Raw genomic sequence first — 27,763 nt, forward strand, 5'->3', positions numbered from 1 at the left:
CCCAGATCCCAGACTGTAGTCTACACTTCAACTCAAGTTTGGAACTTTGTATCCACTCACTGGTTGTTATAATATACTGCAAAATTCACCTGAGCTCCGTAGACTGGTTGTCTGACCTGGCTGTCTGACCCTGCTGGGACACCTGTCACCATCTGATCCTACTAAGACATGATGAGCATAGTGTTGTGTACTGACTGTACACTATGACAGTGAAGCCTGTAGAGCTGTTTATACCGTGTCAGTGTGAAAAGTAGAGAATTAGCTAGGGTTATAACAGATCAATAATGTTACATTGCTATACTAAATAATAAAAACTCACAATGTGCTGTATGGCCGCTGGTTTCATCGTTTGACTCAGGTCTAGTGTGATAAATAATAACTAAAGTTAGTGAAAACTAGCCAAGTTAATTTACTTCTGTTGAAACGGGACAAAACAAAGGCTACAAAACATTTTCATACACACAAGAGCTGTTAGATACTGCTACCTGACAGATAGCTAGAGGCTAGAGCAGAACTGGCTGTGGTAGCTACTAGCTAGCTAGCTAGTTTATTCACTTCAGACAGAACTTCAGTCGAGAGGGGATGAAACATGTAATGCATTAGCTGAGTTACATGTCAGTTACACTACTAACTCAGCACTGTGAATATATATATATTTTTTTGTTAAGTCAAACAGCAGTTACCTTGCCAACGATATCAGTTAAATATAGAGTAGCCAGTTTCTGGCCTCCCGAGAGGTGCAGCGGTCTAAAGCACTACATCGCAGTGGCGTCAGTACAGACCCGGGTTTGATCCCAGGCTGTGTCACAACCGGCCGTGACCGGGAGTCCCATAGGGCGGCGCACAATTGGCGGGTTTGGGGAGGGTTTGGCCGGGGGAGCTTTACTTGGCTCATCGCGCTCCTGTTTTGCATAATTTGCTTGAAACATAAAATGTTTAAATTCATCATCAATCCAGAGGGCTCGAACAGTTCTCACAGTTAACTGGTGTATGCTTGTCAACAACTGGCATTAATCATTTTACATCTGTATTCACTTCCTCATACACATAACACCAACATACATTTTTTACACCTTATACAAAAAGTCCTGAGAACATTTTGTATGATCTCTTAAAAATTACTTTGGACCCAACCTTCGGCACTTTGGCTTTCCTTGATATTGCCACAATGTTATGGTCACTAACAGCCAATGGGAATTGATATTGTTTCGGAGAAAAGCTCTGCAGCATTAGTGAAGGTATGTATGATCAATACAAGTGGATGGCACAGATCCAACACTATTGGTATGCACTCTAGCTGGTTGAGAGATAATCGGTCATATTACAGCCATTAGTCACAGTATGAAGCTTCATCTTGAGAGTACAGTTGCTAAGCAGTCAATGTTCGGGTCACCCAGAAAATAGACCTTTCTGTTAACATCACACACTATTAAGCATTTCACACACATTATCTAGATACTGACTTGTTAGCACTTGGTGGCCTATAGCAACACCCTAAAATAATAGGCTTAGATGAGGCACGTGTACAGTCGGTGCCAAAAGTTTTGAGAATGACACAAATATTCATTTTCACAAAGTCTGCTGCCTCAGTTTGTATGATGGCAATTTGCATATACTCCAGAATGTTATGAAGAGTGATCAGATGAATTGCAATTAATTGCAAAGTCCCTCTTCGCCATGCAAATGAACTGAATCCCCCCAAAACATTTCCACTGCATTTCAGCCCTGCCACAAAGGGACCAGCAGACATCATGTCAGTGATTCTCTCATTAACACAGGTGTGAGTGTTGACGAGGACAAGGCTGGAGATCACTCTGTCATGCTGATTCAAATGGAGGGTGGTGCTTGGAATCATTGTTCTTCCTCTGTCAATCATGGTTACCTGCAAGGAAACACGTGCCGTCATCATTGCTTTGCACAAAAAGGGCTTCACAGGCAAGGATATTGCTGCCAGTATGATTTTATCTAAATCAACCATTTATCGGATCATCAAGAACTTCAAGGAGAGCGGTTCAATTGTTGTGAAGAAGGCTTCAGGGCACCCAAGAAAGTCCAGCAAGTGCCAGGACCGTCTCTTAAAGTTGATTCAGCTGCGGGATCGGGGCACCACCAGTACAGAGCTTGCTCAGGAATGGCAGCAGACAGGTGTGAGTGCATCTGCACGCACAGTGAGGCGAAGACTTTTGGAGGATGGCCTGGTGTCAAGAAGGGCAGCAAAGAAGCCACTTCTCTCCAGAAAAAACATCAGGTTACAGACTGATATTCTGCAAAAGATACAGGGATTGGACTGCTGAGGACTGGGGTAAAGTCATTTTCTCTGATGAATCCCCTTTCCGATTGTTTGGGGCATCCGGAAAAAAGCTTGTCCGGAGAAGACAGGGTGAGCGCTACCATCAGTCCTGTGTCATGCCAACAGTTAAGCATCCTGAGACCATTCATGTGTGGGGTTGCTTCTCAGCCATGGGAGTGGGCTCACTCACAATTTTGCCTAAGAACACAGCCATGAATAAAGAATGGTACCAACACATCCTCCGAGAGCAACTTCTCCCAACCATCCAGGAAAAGTTGGTGACGAACAATGCCTTTTCCAGCATGATGGAGCACCTTGCCATAAGGCAAAGGTGATAACTAAGTGGCTCGGGGAACAAAACATCGATATTTTGGATGGCCAGGAAACTCCCCAGACCTTAATCCCATTGAGAACTTGTGGTCAATCCTCAAGAGGCGGGTGGACAAACAGAAACCCACAAATTCTGACAAACTCCAAACATTGATTATGCAAGAATGGGCTGCCATCAGTCAGGATGTGGCCCAGAAGTTAATTGACAGCATGCCAGGGCAGATTGCAGAGGTCTTGAAAAAGAAGGCTCAACACTGCAAATATTGACTCTTTGCATCAACTTCATATAATTGTCAATAAAAGCCTTTGACACTTATGAAATGCTTGTAATTATACTTCAGTATTCCATAGTAACATCTGACAAAAATATCTAAAGACATTGAAGCAGCAAACTTTGTGAAAATGTATATTTGTGTCATTCTCAAAACTTTTGGCCACGACTGTACATGCAACCACAACACTTCAATAACACTTGACATGAGATCTTCTCTAAGCATTACAGGGATATGGCTCTGAATATATACAGCAACACCTCCCCATACGCATTCCTGTCTCTTCTGTAGATGTTACATCCTTGTGTTGCTACTGCTGTATCAAATAAATTATCTAAGTGAGTCTCAAAAAAAGCTAATATATGATGTGAGCAAGTTAATGCTTTCAAGAACCTTATTTCTAAGAACCTTATTTCTGAGTGTACAAAAAATTGAGAACATCTTCCTAATATTGAGTTGCAACCTCCCTTGGCCTTCAGAACAGCCTCAATTCATCAGGTGTCAAAAGCGTTTCATAGGGATGCTGGCCCATGTTGACTACAATGCTTCCCACAGTTGTGCAGTAGCGGTGCGTGGGTAAAATCACCGGGGAAGCCGAGCCAGGGAAAAAAAGCCATATTACAACCTACACTATACACAGTGCATTCAGAAAGTATTCAGATCCCTTGACTTTTTCCACATTTTGTTACGTTCAGCCTTATTCTAAAATTGATTAAATCGTTTTTACACTCATCAGTCTACACACATCACCACATAATGACAAAGCAAAGCAATTTTTTTTGCATTTGTATTAAAAATGGAAATATCATATTTACATAAGTATTCAGACCCTTAACTCAGTACTTGGTTGAAGCACCTTTCGCAGCGATTACAGCCTTGAGTCTTCTTGGGTATGACGCTACAAGCTTGGCACACCTGCATTTGGTGAGTTTCTCCTATTCTTCTCTGCAGATCCTCTCAAGCTCTGTCAGGTTGGATGGGGAGCGTCGCAGCGGCTCTGGCTGGGAACTCAAGGACATTCAGAGACCACTCCTGCGTTGTCTTGGCTGTGTGGTTAGGGTCCTTGTCCTGTTGGAAGGTGAAACTTCGTCCCAGTCTGAGCGCTCTAGAGCAGGTTTTCATCAAGGATCTCTCTGTACTTTGCTCCATTCATCTTTCCCTCGATCCTGACTAGTCTCCCAGTCCCTACTGCTGAAAAACAATCCTACAGCAGGATGCTGCCACCACCATCCTCCACCGTAGGGATGGTGCCAGGTTTCCTCCAGACGTGACGCTTGGCATTCAGTCCAAATAGTTCAATCTTGGTTTCATCAGACTAGATAATCGTGTTTCTCCTGGTCAGAGTCCTTTAGGTGCATTTTGGCAAACTGTCATGTGCCTTTTATTGAGGAGTGGCTTCTGTCTGGCCATTACCATAAAGGCCTGATTGGTAGAGTGCTGCAGAGATGGTTGTCTTTCTGGAAGGTTCTCCCATCTCCACAGAGGAACTTTGGAGCTCTGTCAGAGTGACCATCAGGTTCTTGGTCACCTCTCTGAGTGTGCAAAGCTGTCATCAAGGCAAAGGGTGGTTATTTTGAAGAATCTCAAATCTCAAATATACGTTCCATACGTGTTATTTCATATTTTGGAAGTCTTCACTATTATTCTACAATGTAGAAAATAGTAAAAATAAAGAAAAACCATGGAATGAGTAGGTGTGTTCAAACTTTTGACTGGTACTGTACATTTGCAAAAATCTCTAAAAACCTGTTTTTGCTTTATCATTATGGGGTGTTGTGTGTAGATTGATGAGGATTTTTTTTTGTAATCCATTCTAAAATAAGGCTGTAACGTAACAAAATGTGGAAAAGGTCAAGGGGTCTGAATACTTTTCAAATGCACTGTATACAAAAGCATGTGGACACCTCTTCAAATTAGTGGATTTGTCTATTTCAGCCACACACGTTGCTGACAGGTGTATAAAATTGAGCACACTGCCATGCAATCTCCATAGACAAACATTGGTAGTAGAATGGCCTTACTGAAGAGCTCAGTGACTTTCAACATGGCACCGTTATAGAATGGCACCTTTCTAACAACTTTTTGTCAAATTTCTGCCCTACTAGAGCTGCCCCGGTCAAGTGCTGTAAGTGCTGTTATTGTGAAGTGGAAACATCTAGGAGCAACAACGGCTCAGCCGTGAAGTGGTAGGCCACACAAGCTCACAGAACGGGACCGCTGTTCTCGGTTGCAACACTCACTGCCGAGTTCCAAAATGCCTCTGGAAGCAACGTCAGCACAAGAACTGTTCGTCGGGAGCTTCATGAAATGGGTTTCCATGGCAGAGCAGACACACACAAGACTACGATCACCATGTGCAATACCAAGCATCGGCTGGTGTGGTGTAAAGCTCTCCGCCATGAAGGATGAATAATGGTCTGGGGCTGTTTTTCATGGTTCTGGCTCCTTAGTTCCAGTGAAGGGAAATCTTAACGCTACAGCATACAATGACATTTCAGACGATTCTGTGCTTCCAACTTTGTGGCAACAGTTTCAGCATGAAATGGTTAGAAATGGTTTGTCGAGATCGGTGTGGAAGAATTTGACTGGCCTAAACAGAGCCCTGACCATAACCCCATCGAACACCTTTGGGAGGAATTGGAATGCCGACTGTGAGCCAGGCCTAATCGCCCAACATCAGTGGCCTCACCTCACTAATGCTCTTGTGGCTAAATGGAAGCAAGTCCTGCAGCAATGTTAGATTATCTAGTGAAAAGCCTCCCAGAAGAGTCGATGTTGTTATAGCAGCAAAGGGGGATCAACTCCATATTAATGCCTGGCTAAAATGCTTGCTCGCTAGCCTAACTTCCATTTATGGGCAACGTTAGCTAGTTAACATTAACCTTCTACATCTAGCTACATTTTGAACTTCCATCCTCGCAGGCCAGGGGCACAACAAAGAATTAATGGTTGGATCAAAATCACCGTTATAATCATTGGCCAGTACGAAGAATTAAGTAAAACCACAAGTCCAAATCCTTATATCCATCCATGGCTAATTTAGGAAATATAAAATTTTAGCTAGCTAGCTAGCCACCAGGGGATAACAACACAATGAGATGCAACAATTGTACGTTGTTCCATCAATGCCGTATTGCTCTCGATGTGATTGGATTGAAGCCAAATCCAAACTGGCTTTCCTTGACACCATTCACAGTTGAGTTCACTCAATTTACCTCAATGCTGATTGGATATTATTTTATACTTTTTTGTATCAAGGGAGGCCAAATTCTCACTGGCTTCCCTTGCATTCAATGCTACGGGCGGCAACAGTGTCATTCTCTTTTTGAGCAGACAGCACCAGATAGATGGCCTACACATACAGAGACAGAGGGGTACTGTTTTGCTCGCTCGGATGCTGTCTCCAGTGAGATATGTTCAGCCTCTTGCAAATTGTAGGGAAATTAGGAAACACAGAGAAATAAAAGATACATTATTTGTATACGTTTTTTTTCTTTTTTTCTTGGTAAATATTTTGGGGAAGCCTGGCTTCCCTCGGCATCCATGGATACACGCCACTGCAGTTGTGTCAAGTTGGCTGGATGCCCTTTGGGTGGTGGACCGTTCTTGATACACACGGGAAACTGTTGAGCGTGAAAAACCCAGCAGCGTTGCAGTTCTTCCCACACTCAAGTCGGTACGCCTGGTATCTACTACCATACCCTGTTCAAAAGCACTTAAATATTTTGTCTTGCCCATTCAGCCTCTGAATGGCACACATACACTATCCATGTCTCAATTGTCTCAAGACTTAAAAATACTTAACCTGTCTCCTCCCCTTCATCTACACTGATTGAAGTGGATTTAACAAGTGTCTTCAATAAGGGATCATAGCTTTTACCTGGCTTCGTCTTGTCAGTCTATGTCATGGAAAGAGCTGGTGTTTCTATTGTTTTGTACACTCAGTGTATAGTAATATGAGCTATTTTTAGCCCTTTCCTGAGTAGCTTTAGCTTATCAGAGATAGACATGAAAAAGAACAAAGCTTATCAGAGATAGACATGAAAAAGAACAAAGCTTATCAGAGATAGACATGAAAAAGAACAAAGAAAGCAAGAGAAAACATTCAGCAGTCCATCAACCAGTTGGTGTGGATATGCCCCGGTATCTGAGACTTCTCTTGACAGATGAAAATTGATAATGATTATGGCATTGAATCAAAGTCATGTGGCATCTTTCATCAGTACCACACACGGTTTCATGTATTTGGAGTAAACCGTCTCATCCACCTTCCGTTTGGTTGCTGCACAACAGAAAGGCTCGTTGTTGTTGTTGAGAGCTTCACATACAGAGTCCAGCTTCAGTGGCACTTTACAGACCAACCCTCCATGTCCTTTATAGCCTATGTGGTACTTATATGAAATTACAATAGATCCATCCTGCGGCAGAACCTCCCCCAGCAGATAGAGAAGAGAGAGAGTTTTAAAACGCAGCATAGCTTAGGTAGTTCTTAGGTAGCTGACACAACATACAGGGCTGGGGGAAATGGAGGACATCTGATGGTAAATTCAAAGGGTTGTACAGAGAAGAAGCTGAATTGTGTGTTTTGAAGAGGTTTGCAGGGGGTGTTGAGACAGGATTAAAGGAGGCAGAGGGGAATAGAGAGAGTGACACACCTGAAAGGGTGTCCTTGGGAGATAGGCCTACTTAATCCCTGCGGCTCCCCTGGGTTGGTGGGATAGCAATGAATTAACACACTAGCTCAGACACACACACACACACACACACACACACACAGTCTCCTTTAAAGGGAATAGGGTGCCATTTTGGATGCAGCTCAAGTTATGTACCTCAAGTACACATGTAACTCACCCATCAACCTGCAATCTGAAATGTCATCTCCCCAAGCTCCTCAAAAGGCTTCAAATCAGACCTCAAATCTCTTCCTAAAGATGGAGAAAGACAGATGTCTAACATGAAGAAATGTCTTTAGCAGTTTGGTTGATTGAATATGACTTGAAAGCGGGGGGGGGGGGTTAAAATAGAAAAAACATGTTTCAAGCAAAAAAGCTTCAAGCAAAACATTTTTTTTCAAGGATTTTAAAAACGGGTCAATCTTTCCGTCTTGAACCTTTCCACAGATCAGCTTGTAACACGGCCGGTGTTACAAGCTGCCACATTCTAAACATCCATCTGTAGCCTATCAGCTTTCTTCTTAAAGATGAAAGACCCATCACTCTCTTTTTCTTTTCTTTTTAATTCACAACCCTCTCCTTTTCTTGTCTTTCTTCACTCATCACTTTCTTTGATCTGAACCAAAAGGGCTCGGAGGGATGGTGTCACCGTCATGTTCATTTTGGGGTCCTTGGCCTGTCAAGTCAGTAACCTTACGTTTCACAGCTATAAAGGGAATCTTTGTCACTATCTGGAACAAGAGCTGTCAATAAAATGTTCATAAATGTCACCATGACAAAAATAGCAATTATTTTATTTTTGAAGAGTTTTGTTTTCAAAAGCAAAATATGTTTTACATTTTTTTATTTATTTAAATGCATAGCTTGAAGTCCTTAATAAAGATGCTCTTCTCTTTAACTAGGACTGTAAAGTAATGACAGTCAACTTTTTTTCTTTAAATGTTTTCAATTTTTCTTTTAAACGGAATATACATTTTTTTGTTGTTTAATGAATGTGACTTTTCTTTGATTATGCTACAAAAGTGTCTTGAACCAAAACGGATTCCAATCAGCACACCCTAGCGGAACACTAATTGCAGTCCAATCAGAGTCCTCGATGGGGGTGAGGCAGGAAACTCTCCTCTGCTGTTACCTAGCAACAAAGAGGGCCTCCCAGATTGTTGATGGGTGTGGTGGTGATTGTAGTGTAGGCTACCTTTTGGCTACTGCCTCCCTAGGAGAGAAAATATCATCAGCTTACCTTCTTTCCCCTTTATAATCACTGATTTTAGAGAACGTGATGGGTGAAAGCAATATGGTGGAGACCTATCCAGGTTAGTAGCCTAGGTGAGATACAGCCTTTGTCTATATTTGCTCAAAGACACAAAGGATTTTCAAACTGACTGTACTCTATGAGCGTGCTTTTACAAGAAAACCTTTCACTACCACAAAACAAAAGTTGCAATCCATTTAACAAACTGTCATTTATTTTTCCTACAACGTGCTCGTTTCTCTCGCTCTCTCTCTCTTCCACTCTCTCTCTCCCTCTCTCGCTCTCTCTCTCTTCCACTCTCCCTCTCCACTCTCCCTCTCTCTCTCGCTCTTTCTCCCTCTTTCTCTCTCTTCCACTCTCCCTCTCCACTCTCTCCCTCCCTCCCTCTCTCTTCCACTCTCTCCCTCTTTTTCTTCCACTCTCTCACTCTCTCTCCCTCTCTGCTCCATCTCTCTCTCCTCCCCAGTGTATTATAGTGAAAGCCTGCTGAATCCCCTACTTTTATTCTTATTTATGGTGGAGGGTTTATAATGAATTACTAATTAATAGCTTCAGAGCCGGGTTGCAGTGCGCTCTTTTACACGTCTCTCCAGTCCCATGATTAATGATCCCCATTTATGATGTAACCTAACGAGCCTATAGGCACCTCACCTCCACGATTAACAGATCACTGTAAGACCCCCTCTCCTCTCCGTTCGGCCTGACCGCTCGGTAAAACACATCCCCTGTAAGATTTATGACAGATGGAGGAGAAGACATTAATACATTGATAAGTTCATTTTAAAGCCTTAGTTAAAGCAGAGGCGTTTCACCAGAGGGGAGCCATTAACATTTGATTGTATCTTAAGGAGAGATAATGAATGTCTCTGGACCAGATTAGACCACCACTAAACTATCCTGACAGAATGAGCTGATTAGAAACATGGAAGTAATAATGTCTAATGGATGTGGTTTGGTCTTTAGTTAAGACAGCAAATGTTTGGAAGACGTGGAGGAACAGTTCTTCAGAAGTAAATACACAGTACTCTCTCTCTCTCTCTCTCTCTCACTCTCTCACTCTCTCACTGTCTCTCTCTCTCTCTCTCTCCCCCCCCCCTGTCCTTTCTCTGATGGGCCATCTTCTTTCTCCACATTATTACTTTGAATCACTTGTGACTCCAGACCTTAATCCCCTCTACATCTCCAGTAGGTCTGGTAACAATATACACACACACACAGACGTCGTCCCCACTGTGACCGTACGTACATACCCCAATCAGAAACCATGGATTACAGGCAGCATCCACACTGAGCTAAAGGGTAGAGCTTCCGCTTTCAAGGAGTGGGACTCTTAACCCAGAAGCTTATAAGAAATCCCGCTATGCCCTCCGACGAACCATTAAACAGGCAAAGCGTCAATTCAGGACTGAGATTGAGTCGTACTACACCGGCTATGACGCTCTCAGATGTTGCAGGGCCTGCAAACCATTACAGACTACAAAGGGAAGCACAGCCGAGAGCTGCCCAGTGACACGAGCCTACCGGACGAGCTAAACTACTTCTATGCTCGCTTCGAGGCAAATATGAAAACATGCGCACCATGAGAGCACCAGCTGTACTGGAAGACTGTGTGATCAGATTAGACAGGTCAACATTCACAAGGCCGCAGGGCCAGACGGATTACAAGGACGTGTACTGCGAGCATGCGCTGACCAACTAGCAAGTGTCTTCACTGACATTTTCAACCTCTCCCTGTCTGAGTCTGTAATACCAACATGTTTTAAGCAGACCACCATAGTGCCTGTGCCCAAGAACACTAAGGTAACCTGCCAAAATGACTACAGACCCGTAGTACTCATGTCTGTAGCCATGAAGTGCTTTGAAAGGCTGGTCATGGCTCACATCAACACCATCATCCCAGAAACCCTAGACCCACTCCAATTTGCATACCGCCCCAACAGATCCACAGATGATGCAGTCTCTATTGCACTCAACACTGCCCTTTCCCACCTGGATAGAAGGAACACCTATGTGAGAATGCTATTCATTGACTACAGCTCAGCGTTCAACACCATAGTGCCCTCAAAGCTCATCACTAAGCTAAGGACCCTGGGACTAAATACCTCCCTCTGCAACTGGATTCTAGACTTCCTGACGGGCCGCCCCCAGGTGGTAAGGGTAGGTAACAACACATCCGCCATGCTGATCCTCAACACAGGGGCCCCTCAGGGGTGCGTGCTCAGCCCCCCCCTGTACTCCCTGTTCACTCATGACTGCACGGCCAGGCACAACTCCAACATTATCATTCAATTTGCCGATGACACAACAGTGGTAGGCCTGATCACTGACAACAACGAGACAGCCTATAGGGAGGAGGTCAGAGACCTGGCCGTGTGGTGCCAGTGTGGACAAACCTCTCCCTCAACATGATCAAGACAAAGGAGATGATTGGAAAAGGAGGACCGAGCACGCCCCATTCTCATCAACGGGACTGCAGTGGAGTAGGTTGAGAGCTTCCAAGTTCCTTTGTGTCAGTAAATCCCTGGGGCCAAGCTTTCTGCCATCCAGGACCTCTATAACAGGCGGTGTCGAGGAAGGCCCTGAAAATTGTCAAAGACTCCAGCCCACCCTAGTCATAGGACTGTTCTTCTCTGCTACCACATGGCAAGCGGTACCGGAGCACCAAAGTCTAGCTCCAAGAGGCTTCTTAAACAGCTTCTACCCCCAAGCCATGAGACTCCTGAACATCTAGTCAAATGGCTACCCAGACTACATTGTACAGAGTACTTCCGGGTTGGAGCGTGCGTTCCATTCGCACTTCCGGTCCGTAGGTAGTATAACTTTTCTACATTTCATACATTTCATTATAGTACAACGTGTTTGATCTAATCTTAGCAATTTCTTCTTAGCTAGCTACATAGCCGTCTTTGTATCAAAAGATAATTGGCGTAATTACGTATTCGTCGTCCTAACGCAGTCTACACTGCTATCTGCCCAGCAGCTAGCCAGCTAGCAAACGTCCACCGTCTACTACCGAATAGCAGCACTGTAGAAACTATTACACTCAACTGAACGACTTGATTAGTGTAGTGTTAGCTAGCTACATAGTTGTCTTTTGCGGTCTTCGTATCCAAGATAATTGTGTAGTTAGAGTGTGTAGTTTTAGAGTGATATCTTAAACCGAGGTTAGCTAGCCAGCTATTTGTCGTCCTTAACGTAGGAGACACTGCTAGCTAGCCAACAGCTAGCCAACGTCTACCGAATAGAACTCCCACTCAACAACCGGTCGCATTCCGCTTCGCTCCACAGGTACGTATCATTTTCATTTCATTTCATTACAGTACAACGGTTTGATTTGTTTGACGTAGCTAGCTACTAGTGCTCTAGCTACATAGCCGTCTTTGTATCAAAGAATAATTGTGTAGTCTAGAGCGATTTTCTAGGTTAGCTAGCCAGCTATCGTTCTTTTAACGCAACGTAACGTATCAACACTGCTAGCTAGCCAGTCAGCCCCCGAATAGCAGCACTGTAGAAACTATTACACTCAACGGAACGACATTAGTTATTATGTAGTGTCAACAACGCAGCCACTGCCAGCTAGCCTACAAATCAACAACGCAGCCACTGCCCAGCTAGCCTACTTCAGCAGATTGTATCATTTTAATCATTTTAGTCAATAAGATTCTTGCTACGTAAGCTTAACTTTCTGAACATTCGAGACGTGTAGTCCACTTGTCATTCCAATCTCCTTTGCATTAGCGTAGCCTCTTCTGTAGCCTGTCAACTATGTGTCTGTCTATCCCTGTCTCTCCTCTCTGCACCGACCATACAAACGCTCCACACCGCGTGGCCGGCCACCCTAATCTGGTCCAGCGCGCACGACCCACGTGAGTTCGCGTCTCCGGTAGCCTCTGGAACTGCCGATCTGGCCAACAAGGCAGAGTTCATCTCAGCCTATGCCTCCCTCCAGTCCCTCGACTTCTTGGCACTGACGGAAACATGGATCACCACAGATAACACTGCTACTCCTACTGCTCTCTCTTCGTCCGCCACTGTTCTGCACCACCCCCGAGAGCTTCTGGTCAGCGGGGGGTGGTGGCACCGGGATCCTCATCTCTTCTCCCAAGTGGTCATTCTCTCTTTCTCCCCTTACCCATTGTCTATCGCCTCCTTTTGAATTCCATGCTGTCACAGTACCAGCCCTTCAAGCTTAACATCCTTATCATTTACGCCTCCAGGTTCTTTCCTCTCGGAGAGTTCATCAATGAGCTTGATGCCTTGATAAGCTTCCTTTCGAGGACGCTCACCTCTCACAGTTCTGGGCGCACTTAACCTCCCCACGTCTACCTTTGACTCATTCCTCTCCCCGCCCTTCTTTCCATCCTCTCCTCTTTGACCTCACCCTCTCCACCTTCCCCCCCTACTCACAAGGCAGGCAATACGCTCGACCTCATCTTTACTAGATGCTGTTCTTCCACAACCTCATTGCAACTCCCCTCCAAGTCTCCGACACCACTACCTTGTATCCTTTCCCTCTCGCTCTCATCCAACACTCCCACACTGCCCCTACTCGGATGGTATCGCGCCGTCCCAACTTCGCTCTCTCTCCCCGCTACTCTCTCCTCTCCATCCTATCATCTCTTCCCTCTGCTCAAAACCTTCCCAACCTATCTCCTGATTCTGCCTCCTCAACCCTCCTCTCCTCCCTTTCTGCATCCTTTGACTCTCTTATGTCCCCTATCCTCCAGGCCGGCTCCGGTCCTCCCCTCCCGCTCCGTGGCTCGACGACTCATTGCCGAGCTCACAGAACAGGGCTCCGGGCAGCCGAGCGGAAAAGGAGAAAACTCGCCTCCCTGCGGACCTGCGCATCTTTCACTCCCTCCTCTCTACATTTTCCTCTTCTGTCTCTTGCCTGCTAAAGCCACTTTCTACCACTCTAAAACAAAGCATCTCCTCTTAAACCCTAGGAAGCTCTTTGCCACCTTCTCCTCCCTCCTGAATCCTTCCTCCTCCCCCCCTCCCCCCCCCCCCCCCCCCCCCCCCCCCCCCCCCGCCCCCCCCCCCCCCCCCCCCCCCGCCCCCCCCCCCACCCCCCCCGCCCCCCCCCCCCCCCCCCCCCCCCCCCCCCCCCCCCCCCCCCCCCCCGCCCCACCACCCCCCCCCCCCCGGCCCCCCCCCCGCCCCCTCCCCCCCGGATCCCCCCCCCCCCCCCCCCCCCCCCCCCCCCCCCCCCCCACCCCCCCCCCCCCCACCCCCCGCCCCCCCCCCACCCCCCCCCCCCACCCCCCCCCCCCCCCCCCCCCCACCCCCCCCCCCCCCCCCCCCCCCCCCCCCCCCCCCCCCCCCCCCTCCCCCCCCCACCCCCCCCCCCCCCTCCCCCCCCCCCCCCCCCCCCCCCCCCCCACGAACCCCCCCCCCCCCCCCCCCAACCCCTCCCCCCCCCCCCCCCCCCCCCCCCCCCCCCCCCCCCCCCCCCCTCCCCCCCCCCCCCCCCTCCCTCCCCCCCCCGCCCCCCCCCACCCCCCCCCCCAGCTGCCCTCCCCCCCCCCCCCCCCCCCCGCCCCCCCCCCCACGCCCCCCCCCCCCCCCCCCCCCCCCCCCCCCCCCCTCCCACCACCCCCCCCCCCCCCACCCCCCCCCCCCACCCCCCTCCCCCCCCCCCCCCCCCCCCCCCCCCCCCCCCCCACCCCTCCCCCCCCCCCCCCCCTCCCCCCCCCCCCCCACCCCCCCACCCTCCCCCCCCCCCCCCCCCCCCCCCCCCCCCCCCCCCCCCTCCCCCCCCCCCCCCCGCCCCCCCCCCCCCCCTCCCCCCCCCCCCCCCCCCCCCCCCCCCCCCCCGCCCCCCACCCCCGCCCCCCCCCCCCCCCCCCCCCCCCCCCCCCCCCACCCCCCCCCCCCCCCCCCCCCCTCCCCCCCCCCCCCCCCCCCCCGCCACCCCCACCCCCCGCCCCCCCCCCCCCCCCCCCCCCCCCCCCCCCCCCCCCCCCCACCCCCCCCCCCCCCCCCTCCCCCCCCCCCCCCCCCCCCCCCCCGCCCCCCCCCCCCCCCCCCCCCCCCCCCCCCACCCCCCCCCCCCCACCCCCCCCCCCCCCCCCCCCCCCCCCCCCCCCCCCCCCCCCCCCCCCCCCCCCCCCGCCCCCCCCCCCCCCCCCCCCCTCCTTCCACCTCCTCAGTAGACTTCCGAACCATGAAAAGAAGGTCGACGACACCGATCCTCGTTTGCCCTAAGTCAAAGACACCGCTGGGGTTTGGCTCCACCTGCCTCCCGTGGCTCTGACCTCTTTCTCCTCTCTCTCAGAGTGAAATCTCGGTCTCGTGTGACGCCCGGGGCCGTCCCACAAACCCCCGCTGGACCCTATCCCCTTCCTCTTTCTTCTCCAGTATTTCCTGAGACCTTCTCCTACTCACCCAATCGCTCAATCAACTCATCCCTGACCGCTCGGCACGCCCTTCGTCTTCAAGAGAGCGACGAGTTTTGCACCCTTCTGAAAATAACACACACATCTCTCTGATTCCTCCGATGCGGTGATTCCCGAACACGTGTCAAACAACTACAGACCAGATACCCTTCTTTCTTTTCTCTCCAAAACTCAGAAGCATTAAATAGACATGAACGTGCCCACGTCCATTGGCCAGCTCTCCCTGCTATCTCTCTCAGCAATGACCCTCATTGATCCAAATCAAGTCAGGTTCAAGGACTAGTCATCAAACTGAGACTGCTCTTCTCTGTGTGTATCACGGAGGCGCTCCGCACTGCTTTACAAGCTCACTCTCTGCTTTCCTCGTGCTCTCATCCCTTCTAACCTATCGGCTGCCCTTCGATACTGGGAAACCCATCAGATCCTCCTCTCCACCCTCTCCGAGTTGCGGCATCTCCGGCGCGGCCCCACGCTTGGATTGCGTCCTACCTACAGGTCGCTCCTACCAGGTGGCCGTGGCGGAGAATCTGTTCTCCTTCACCACCGTGCTCTCACCACTGGTGTCCCCCAGGGCTCTGTTCTAGGCCCTCTCCTATTCTCGCTATACACCAAGTCACTGGCTCTGTCATAACCTTCACAGGTCTCCCTATCATTGCTATGCAGACGACACCACCAATTAATCTCTCCTTTCCCCCTTCTGAATAACCACGGTGGCGAATCGCATCTCTGCATGTCTGGCAGACATATCAGTTGTGGATGACGATCACCACCTCAAGCTGAAAACCTCGGCAAGACCGGGAGCTGCTCTTCCTCCGGGGAAGGACTGCCCGTTCCATGATCTCGCCATACTGCGTTGCACAACTCCATGTGTCCTCCTTCCAGAGCGCTAAGGAACCTTGCGTGATTCCTGGACAACACCCTGTCGTTCTCAACTAACATCAAGGCGGTGGCCCGTTCCTGTAGGTTCATGCTCTACAACATCCGCAGAGTACGACCCTTGCCTCCACACGGAAGCGGCGCAGCGTGTCCATCCAGGCACTTGTCATTCCCCGTCTGATTTTACTGCAACTCGCTGTGGCTGCGGCTCCCTGGCCTGTGGCCATTAAACCCCTACAACTCATTCCAGGAACGGCCTCAAGCCCGTCTGTGTTCAAACCTTCCCAAGTTCTCTCACGTCACCCCACTCCTCCGCTCTCTCCACTGGCTTCCAGTTGAAGCTCGCATCCGCTACAAGACCATGGTGCTTTGGCCTACGGAAGCTGCTTGAGGGGAACTGGCACCTCAGTACCTCCAGGCTCTGATAGGCCCTACACCCAAAACAAGGGCACTCGTTATCCACCTCTGGCCTGCCGCCTCCCTACCACTGAGGAAAGTACAGTTCCCGCTCAGCCCAGTTCAAAACTGTTCGCCTGCTCTGGCCCCCCAATGGGTGAACAAACTCCCTCACGACGCGCAGGACAGCGGAGTCAATCACCACCTTCCGGAGACACCGAAACCCCAACCTCCTAATTAAGGAATACCTTAGGATAGATAAAATTTTAATCCTTCTCACCCCCCCCCCCTTAAAAGATATAGATGCACTATTGTCTAAAGTGGCCTGTTCCACTGGATGTCATAAGGTGAATGCACCAATTTGTAAGTCGCTCTGGATAAGAGCGTCTGCTAAATGACTTAAATGTAATGTAAATGTCCCCACTCCCCTCTCCACACCACTGCCACTCTCTGTTGTCATCTATGCATAGTCACTTTAATTAACTCTACCTACATGTACATATTACCTCAACTAACCGGTGCCCCCGCACATTGACTCTGTACCGGCACCCCCCTGTATATATTGTTCTTTTTTACTGCTGCTCTTTAATAACTTGTTACTTTTCTCTTATTCTTATCCGTATCTTTTGAAACTGAACTTTTGGTTAGGGGCTTGTAAGTAAGCATTTCACTGTGAGGTCTACACCTGTTGTATTCAGCACATGTGACTAATAAAATTTGATTTGATTTGACACACACACACACATATAAACACGTTAGGGCCTGCAGGGAGGGGCCCACCAGGGTCCAGCAACCTGAATGTCAGAACTGGAAAACACACAGGAGAGAGAAGAGGGAGGTGAAGGAAAGGAAGGCGAAAGAGAGATGAGTGTTACAGGCTGACTACACTGCTTGCTTCGTGTGCGCGAGCATTGCAAAATAATTTTAGAAATCTATGTTATTCAATTATTTCACCCACACTGCTCGCACGCGCCAACGAGCGTCTGCGTTGGCAAGGGCTAAAATAGAAATCAGTTCTATTTCTGACGCAGATCGCGCTGCAAGTCCTGCCTCTCCCATCTCCTCATTGGTTTATAGAAGCAGGTACCCACGTGCCATCTCCTCATTGGTTATACACAAGTGGGTGACTGAAAGACGAACGAGGTCGGTGGCGGTAATGCACCTAATTTATGAAAGTTGCCAATCGCAATATAAAGTCAAGAGAAGAAAAAGCCTAGAAGGAGGAGAGATGACTAGAAACAATTCGGTTTACCCTTTTATGTGTGGATTAATTGTCGGAGTAGAGGACCTTGTGCATTTCAGGTAAAATAACAACTCAATGTTTATATCCCAGGACAAATTAGCTAGCAACAGCAAGCTAGCTAAATAGGACAAATTAGCTAGCAACAGCAAGCTAGCTAAATAGGACAAATTAGCTAGCAAGTGCTGCCATAAAGGTTTAGTGCTTTTCGACCTGTCCCCAAATTAATGTAATTGGTTCACAGTTTGTTTTGATATTTTAACCTGCGTGTCATGATCGAGTTTGGTGTGGGGGGACAAAATAAATGTATGCACGATGACGCACGTGAGCAGCCGGTTTGGTTTCCGTGTTAGAGAAAGGGGATGTGAAAAAGAAGGGGTGGAGCAAGAGAGAGAGGGGGTATTAAAGAGAAGAGAGACCCTACTGGACACCTGACCTAACCCTCATTCAAATCGGAGTCCGTACAATCCTAAACAGGGTTCGTATCAAAGCCCCCACCTGACCCCCTAACCTGAACAGGCCCGTGACTGAATTATTTTGCCACCCCCCCAAAGTTTTTTGGTAAAAAAGACACAAATCACCAGAAAAAAAGACTAAAATCACCAGGAATTCAACTAAAAATGTATTTATTTTGGGAAATCTTTTCACCAAGTATTCCCATGAATAGAATATATATGTGATTGTGTCTCAATGTAATCAAGGTATGAAACAACTGTTATTTTCAAATATAATACATTTTTGGGCTTAGTTGTAGTCAATTTGCAGCTTACAAATTAAATGATGTATGTTCCGGCCCCCGACCATCCGCTCCAACAAAAATCATCCTGATCTCCTTTATCTGAAATTCATTTGAGTCAATTGGAGGTCATGGCTTTAGAAGCTTCTGATAGGCTAATTGACATCATTTGAGTCAATTGGAGGTGTACCTGTGGATGTATTTCAAGGCCAACCTTCAAACTCAGCGCCTCTTTGCTTGACATTATGGGAAAATCAAAAGAAATCAGCCAAGACCTCAGAATTTTTTTGTAGAACTCCACAAGTCTGGTTCATCCTTGGGAGCAATTTCAAAACACCTGAAGGTACCACGTTCATCTGTACAAACAAGAGTACGCAAGTATAAACACCATGGGACCACGCAGCTGTCATTCTGCTCAGGAAGGAGACGCGTTCTGTCTCCTAGAGATGAACGTACTTTGGTGCGAAAAGTGCAAATCAATCCCAGAACAACAGCAAAGGATCTTGTGAAGAGGCTGGAGGAAACAGGTACAAAAGTATCTATATCCACAGTAAATCGAGTCCTATATCGACATAACCTGAAAGGCCACTCAGCAAGGAAGAATCGACTGCTCCATTAACAAAGCAAGACTACGGTTTGCAACTGCACATGGGGACAAAGATCGTACTTTTTGGAGAAATGTCCTCTGGTCTGATGAAACAAAAATAGAACTGTTTGGCCATAATGACCATCGTTATGTTTGGAGGAAAAAGGGGGAGGCTTGAAAGCCGAAGAACACCATCCCAACCGTGAAGCACGGGAGTGGCAGCATCATGTTGTGGGTGTGCTTTGCTGCAGGAGGGACTGGTGCACTTCACAAAATAGATGGCATCATGAGGGAGGAAAAATAGGGATATATTGAGGCAATATCTCAAAACATCAGTCAGGAAGGTTAAAGCTTGGTCGCAAATGGGTCTTCCAAAGGACATTGACCCCAAGGCATACTTCCAAGTTTGGCACATATGGCTAAGACAACAAATCAAGGTGAATTGAGGTGGTCCATCACAAAGCCCTGACCTGAAGACCGAATATATGTACAATTTGTGAGTGAACGGAAAGTGTGTGACGAGCAAGGAGGGCCTGACAAACCTGTACTCAGTACACCACCCTCTGTAGGAGGAATGGGCCAAAATTCACCCAATTGTTGTGGAAGTTGTGGGAAGGCTACCCTAAATGTTTGACCAAGTTAAACAATTAATGGCAATGCTACCAAATACTAATGAGTGTATGTAAACTTCTGACCCACTGGGATGTGATGAAACTAAAAGCTGAAATAAATCATTCTCTCTACTATTATTTCTGACACTTCACATCTTATAATAATGTGGTGATCCTAACTGACCTAAGACAGGGAACTTTACTAGGATTAAATGTCAGGAATTGTGAAAACTGAGTTTAAATGTATTTGGCTAAGTGTATGTTAAACTTCGACTTCAAATGTAGATTTTGTATAGGCATTCCCACATGAATCTTCTCTGTGCCAGATTGGATTCAAATGCCTTCTGTTTCTTTTTTTCTGTATTTATTTATCTGTATATGTTTATGTATGTATGTATGTATGTATGTATGTATGTATGTATGTATGTATGTATGTATGTATGTAATGTATGTATGTATGTATGTATGTATGTATGTATGTAGTATGTATGTATGTATGTATGTATGTATGTATGTATGTATGTAATGTATGTATGTATATTATTTTACTGCTCTAGGGATATAATTATTGTTTGGATAACCTTATTTACTATTATGTATAGATTTTTACCTTACATTTTTTCACTCTTCATGCAATGCGCACTGCAGAGAACACCGGAATAAGAATTATCATGTCTATTATGTGTCAATTAATCCCATAAGGGATGGGTTGCCAATTGGCGATTTGACACAAACATTTTTTTTAAATTATGAATTCATTAATTTCATACACACACACACACACACACACACACTATCACATGCATGTACTCATTCACACATCGCTTCAGGGAGCAAGTTAGGCCATACCTACTATTCAGTTGCTATGGAGATCAAAAGTCACAATTCCTGATCAGGTGTGAGATGTGATTTATTTTTTCTCTCTCCTGTTCTCCCTCTTCTTTCTCCTCCTCTCTTATTCTAACATATAAATAGCCTTTATTTATTACAGTAATATGTATGGCTCATTCTGAGTGAGCTGGGGTAGCACACAGTGATATATTCAGCACCGTGATATACACACACGGTGACACTGTGCACACAGAGATATACAGAGCCACTGTCACACTGACTGGTGTAAATTCACTCTAATCCTTGTGACCTCTTTACCGTGTCCTTTAGAATAGATCAATCCCTGACTTTCTCTTTGTGGCTGTCTCTCTCTTTCTCTCTCTCGTTCTCTCACTTTCTCTCTCTTTCTCTTTCTTTATCTCTGTCTCACTCACTCATTCACTCACACAGACACACACAACCTAAGGCTTAATGTCTCAGCTTTTACTTTTCATTCTGCAAAACAAGCTCTCTGCTCTCTTCTTTATCCTCTCCTCCCTTTCTTTCCTCGCTTCCTCTCCTCCGCTATTCAAAGTCACTGAGCCACCTCCAGCCAAGTCATTATAATATACTATACACACATTTACCAAAGATTGCTTTTATCTCAGCTGAAAATGGCTTCTGCGAGACAGAGGAATGTGTGTGTGTGTGAGTGTGTGTGTACAGCGGCCACAGCTCGACAACGCCATCCCACAGAATCCAATTTGTGAAGTCAATGAGGGGTGTGACACATAATGTATACTAATTCAGCGCCAGGCAAGGCACTGTAGGGTTCAGGCATCCGTCATGTACATATCATGCATATGTTAATGTCTCCTGCATACCAGACAACAGGAATGAACCAAACACGCATGTAGCTACTGTATAAGGTTCACTCTGGCTAATGATCTCTTGTACATGCATGTTCTCACAGCTTGAATATGAATGGGTCGTTCTTGAGTGCGTCCCTTGCCTTTGCAACCGACACTTTTTAAAATGACAAATGGCTACACGTCATATATGTTTTTCTTTATATTGAACTGTTTATCAATGATTAAACATAATTCAAATAATTTATACTGCAACACTTTATGTTTATGCATGGTTTAAAGTACGTAGGGTACGCACATTGGCTTGTCCCAGTAGTGATGTGTAGAGTTGTAGTGACATGTTTTGGGGATTTCTTTGAATGCTAGAAAGTGAACAAATGTATTTAAAATATTGTATGGATCAATAAAAACAAAGAAGGATATTAAAATACCTATTTTTTGCTAGTATGATGTATGTCCCTCAGTTCTATGTAATTGGTGTTACTGCCTTGAAAATCCTTCATTACAAAGATATAACATTTGCATACACTGTACATAGATTTTTCTATTTTTCTTTTGTGTTATTGACTGTACGTTTGTTTATGTGTAATTCTGTGTTGTTGTTTTTGTCGCACTTTATCTTGGCCAGGTCGCAGTTGTAAATGAGAACTTGTTCTCAACTGGCCTACCTGGTTAAATAAAGGTGAAATAAATCAAATTTACATTTTAACAGGACCTTGAGCATTCTCTCCAGTGACAAACTCTCCTTGTGGGAGGTGTGTATATTAAAGGAAATGATAAGGTTAATCCCACCCTTTTTAGTATGTCAGGCATTTTAGGATTCTATTGATACTTTGGTGTGTCTCAATCCAAAGTGTCAATTGGTGTCACGCAATTTAAATGAAGGGAAATAACACTGTGAGCAAAATAATGAATCCTATCACTTTAGTAAATTATTTTAAAGGATTGATGACCTTTCGCATTTGTGGCACCAATTTCAGAAAAATCCTAATTTACCTAAATTGTCTCATTGGTCTTACCATAATTGGTGTTACTAGTCCTACTGGTGGCAAAATGTTATCATATTGGTAAAACATGTTTAAAGTCATTAAGCTACCATATTAGTTGATTTGGAATGGAAAGATGTACCAGATACATTTATTATTATTTTTATCTACAAAAATGAAGGTCATTGTTTTTCAAAAGGCCCAAATGCCACCAGAATTCAAGAACGAACCAAATATCTGTTTCTCGCCCTCTTATACACGTAAACGTTGGCTCGTGCTTCATGCACACGCACACACACAAGGATGAAGGGTGGAGAGAGAGGAACAGATTGAGAGAGAGGGAGAGGGAGAGAAGTAGTGACCGAGGGAAAAGAGAGTGAAAACGAGAGAGAGTGAGAAGTTCTACAGTATAAAGAAAGAGAGAGTGATCGTTTAAGACCATTGTGTACTGTACAGGTCCAGATGGGGAATAAAACATGCATGAGTCACCTGCAGACAGAAATAATTACACTCATTTAGCAGAGGCATTTATAGGCTGCATCTGACTCAGTCACCAGCCAACAACCACACACACACACGCACACTTTGCATGCCAATGAACTCACAAGACTGACACAATGACCCACCGGCAAACCTTGAGTAAAGCCAAAGTGTCTATGTACCCTGATGACTCAACACTATACACGTCAGCTACTACAGCGAGTGAAATCCCTGCAACGCTTAACAAAGAGCTGCAGTCAGTTTTAGAATGGGTGGCTAGAAATAAGCTAGTCCTAAATATATATAAAAAAAACTGTAAGCATTGTATTTGGAACAAATCATTCGCCAAACCCTGAATCTCATCTAAAACTTGAAATTAATATTGTGGCAATTGAGGAAGTTGAGGAGACTGAACTGCTTGGTGTAACCCTGGATTGTAAACTGAAATGGTCAAGACATATTGATGCAATGGTAGCTAAGACGGAGAGAGGTCTGTCCGTGATAAAGCGCCACTCTGCTTTCTTGACACACAATCAACCGAACAAGTCCTCCAGGTTTTATTACACCTGGACTACTGCCCAGTTATATGGTCAAGTGCCATAAAGAAGGACATAGGCAAATTACAGTTGGCCCAGAACAGAGCAGCACGGCTGGCCCTTAAGTCCCATCTCTCCTGGCTGAAAGTAGCAAAGAGATTGACTGCGTCACTACTTGTCTTTGTGAGAGGGATTAAACGGGTTGAAAGCGCCGAACTGTCTGTTCCAACAGCTAATATACAGGTCGGACGCCCGTACATACCCCACTAGACATGACACCACTGTGTGTTTTTCCAGAACATACTCTGGGAAACACACAGTGCTACATAGAGCCATGACTACATGAAACTCGTTTCCACATCAAGTAACTCAAGCGAGCAGTAAAATCAGATCTCAGAAACAGGTAAAGCAACACCTCAAGGCACAACGCGGACTGTGAAGAGACACGCACACACACTGTAACACACACACTCTACACACACACACACACACACATTGTAATATTATAATATTGTATATGTAAATAATAATGTAATAATGTCTTGTATGGTGTATTGTTTTATTTATGATGTAGGCTGCTGTTTTATTGGGTTGTAATAGTTTTATTCCTGTTTGAACCCCAGGAAGAGTAGCGGCTGTCTTAGCAGAAGGATCCTTAAAAATACTCTACTTAACAAAAATATAAACACAGCATGTAAAGTGCTGGTTCCATGTTTTATGAGCTGAAATAAAAGAGCCTCGAAATGTTTGTTAAAATTTTGTGCACGAATTTCTTCACATCCCTGTTGGTGAGCATTTCTCCTTTTCCAAGATAATCCATCCGCATCCACAGTTGTGGCATATCAAGTAGCTGATTAAACAGCATGATCATTACACAGGTGCACCTTGTGCTGGGGACAATTAAAGGCCACTCTAAAATGTGTAGTTTTGTCACACAACACAACGCCATAGATGTCTCAAGTTTTGAGGGAGCGTGCAAATGGCATGCTGACTGCAGGAATGTCCACCAGAGTTGTTGCCAGATAATTGAATGTTTATTTCTCTACCATAAGTTGCCTCTAACGTCGTTTTAGAAAATTTGCCAGTACCGCAGACCACGTGTAACCATGCCAGACCAGGACCTCCACATCCGGCTTCTTCACCTGCGGGATTGTCTGAGACCAGCCACCTGGGCAGCTGATGAAACAGGAGTATTTCTGTCTGTAATAAAGCCTTTTGTGGGGAAAAACGAATTATGTTTAGCTGGGCCAGGTTTCTCAGTGTGTGGGCCTGGCTCCCAAGTGGGTGGGCCTATGCCCTTCCAGGCCAACCCATTACCTCGCCCCTGCCAGTCATGTGAAATCCATAGATTAGGGCCTAATTAATTTATTTCAATTGACTGATTTCCTTATATGAACTGTAACTCAGTAAAATCATTGCAATTGTTACATGTGGCATTTATAGTTTTGTTCAGTTTAAATACTAAAGGCCCTAAAACGCCCCTCTTGCTGCCTGCTTATTAAATCTGCCTGCCTAGGCAACTCTTACCCTGTACCACATAGAGAGGGAAGGAGAGAGAGAGAGAGAGAGAGCGAGAGAGGCAGCGATGCAGAGATAGGCGCTGTAGCATTGTGACTAATAAAAGCTTTTTCAAAATCTCTCTCTCGTTCTCTCTCCCACTCACTCCCTCCGTCCCTCTAACAAAATCTCTCTCTCGTTCTCTCTCCCACTCACTCCCTCCGTCCCTCTAACAAAATCTCTGGGTGTTGATGGATGTGTTCTGTAAGAGTCCATTTCTTCACAGCCATAACTGACTTCTACTTGCTGCCATCTTGATGTAATACATGTATCACTAGCCACTTTAAACAATGCCACTTTTATATGTTTACATACCCTACAGTACTCATCTCATATGTATATACTGTACTCGATACCATCTACTGCATCTTGCCTATGCCGTTCTGTACCATCACTCATTCATGTATCTTTATGTACATATTCTTCATTCCTTTACACTTGTGTGTATACATTCCTTTACACTTGTGTGTTGTTGTGAAATTGTTAGGTTAGATTACTCGTTGGTTATTGCTGCATTGTCGGAACTAGAAGCACAAGCATTTCGCTACACTCGCATTAACATCTGCTAACCATGTGTATGTGACAAATAACATTTGATTTGATTTGATTTGGCCCAGCCAATTAAAGGAAAACTCCACCCAAAAACTATGTTTTGGTAATTGTTTCATTAGTCCCAAAAGGTTTCGCTTGTCAGCAATCCCGTTTTTATATATTGCAAAATGCATCAAAGGGGGACGATTGCTGTATTTTGAAAGTTACATATCTTGAAAACTTGATTTCTGAAAAGCAAAACCTTTTGGGAGTAAGAACCAGGGAGAGACAGAAACCAGCAGGACTGCAGAACTAAAGGGTCTGAGTAGAGTGCCCCCCCCCCCCCCCCCCCCCCCCCGGTCTATAACTCTTCTTCATACGAATATCCGCGGTCGAGAGGAAACAAATGTATTGATGACATCCATCATGAGAATAGAACAATCCAGAAGAACAGATGTAGTATTGACTAAATGATAAGTCTCCATTTTGGCCCTGTCACTGCCTTTGTAGGCCTACTGGATGTTCGTTTCCTATAAAGCACTGGTGTTGTAACCTGGGTCCGTGTGGATTTAGATTACTCCTCTGATTATTATTGCCTTTGACAATATGCAGAGAGTCATCTGTAGATCGTCCGTCCCTCGCTAACCTTTAGAAGCAGCTTTAGAAACCCACGTAAATATCACTATAGGACTTCCTAACATCAACATCGAGATGTGAACCATAAGGACACAACAACATGAACAGGATTGTGTACGTATGATTCTGCCAGTCCGCCATTTCCTCTCAAATGTCATGTGTGGTGGGGAATGAGAAAAGGTGAACACACTCACACACACTCAGTGTTAAAAATGTATGGGGTTACTCCTGTGCTGGCTGTACTGTGCTGTGTGGTCTTCCTCAGAGACGTGGCAGTAAACACACGCACCACCCCACACACGCGCACGCACACACACACACACACACACACACACACACACACACACACACACACACACACACACACACACACACACACACACACACACACACACACACACAACACACACACACACACACACACACACACACACACACACACACACACACACACACCACACACACAACACACACACACAACACACACACACCACACACACACCACACACACACACACACACACACACTACACTACAGCGTCCTCAGAGAGGTGGCATTGACAAACCTCCAGACGGTAATTGGGTCATTATGAGTCCCTGGGATGGTATTGATCGTGTGTTTTAGGCCCTGGCTGGTAATAGACATCTAGACACCACGGTTCATACTGTAGCCATGGCCCGTATGTTGTGTGTGTGGACACTCTTGATGCTGTTTTTGTAATTGAGGTGTGTTGTTTGGTGCATCTCAGCCTATTTCAAGACCGGACCCCTCTTTGTCCTCATTTAGCACCACTTCACCACATAGAGCAGCCGCATTGCCAAAAATATGGGGGAAAGACCGGAGAAAAGAGAGGAGAGGAAGCTAATCACAACCTTGGCTTTAATCCAAATCAAAGATGGCGGATGGGTGCTGGGTTTCCATGACAACCGCGCTGCCTGCCCCAGCCAGCGATTACATTTCGGGGGGTTAGCTGAGCTGAGCCTGGGCCCGAACGGGACCAGAATAGATGAACACAGAGTGAACAGCACGTCAGACACCTTTTCACCTACAGAGTGGATCCCTCGGGAGACTGAAGAATGAGAGGTTGTGCTGTGGCAACACATACAGTACATATGGAAGACAATAGCACATTGATTTTCTCTAAGATCATCGGTATCCACATGAAGTAGCATATTGTGGCAATCTCTCCAACAGGATTTATATGAACGTCTACAATATACCTGTTAACATACTATTGCTTTTGTCACCAGAAAACTCTCCATGGTACATACCTCCGGTAGCCTTTCTGTATTAAAAAAAAAAAGTTGAATCATTTAAAAACACTGGCAGTTAGCAATATCTTAAAGCTGTCCTCTCCCAACCCTTCCCTCGCCAAGCTGTCATTTAGAATAAAAGCCAGAACATTCTCTGTGTCCTGTAAACTTAACTTTAACAGGTCTCTTCCTTCCACTTAAAAGTATAAATCATTTAGAAGGGGAAACGTTCATGCCAACTGTGGAGTCTATCTGGTTCAAAGACATTTGTTCAGTCAGAGAGGAGTTGGAAAATGGCTGCTGCACCACACAAAGGGGATATTCCTTATATTTTCTCAATCGAGATCCTCAGTAGAATAAAATCCATCTCTCCTCCCTATCTGTAATATCCATATTGGGTAAGTGGTGTCAGGGTGGAAGACACATGTTAATTCCTACTAGCACA

Source organism: Salvelinus sp. IW2-2015, linkage group LG4q.1:29 (assembly GCF_002910315.2).
Source record: "Salvelinus sp. IW2-2015 linkage group LG4q.1:29, ASM291031v2, whole genome shotgun sequence".
Lineage (NCBI taxonomy): Eukaryota > Metazoa > Chordata > Actinopteri > Salmoniformes > Salmonidae > Salvelinus > Salvelinus sp. IW2-2015.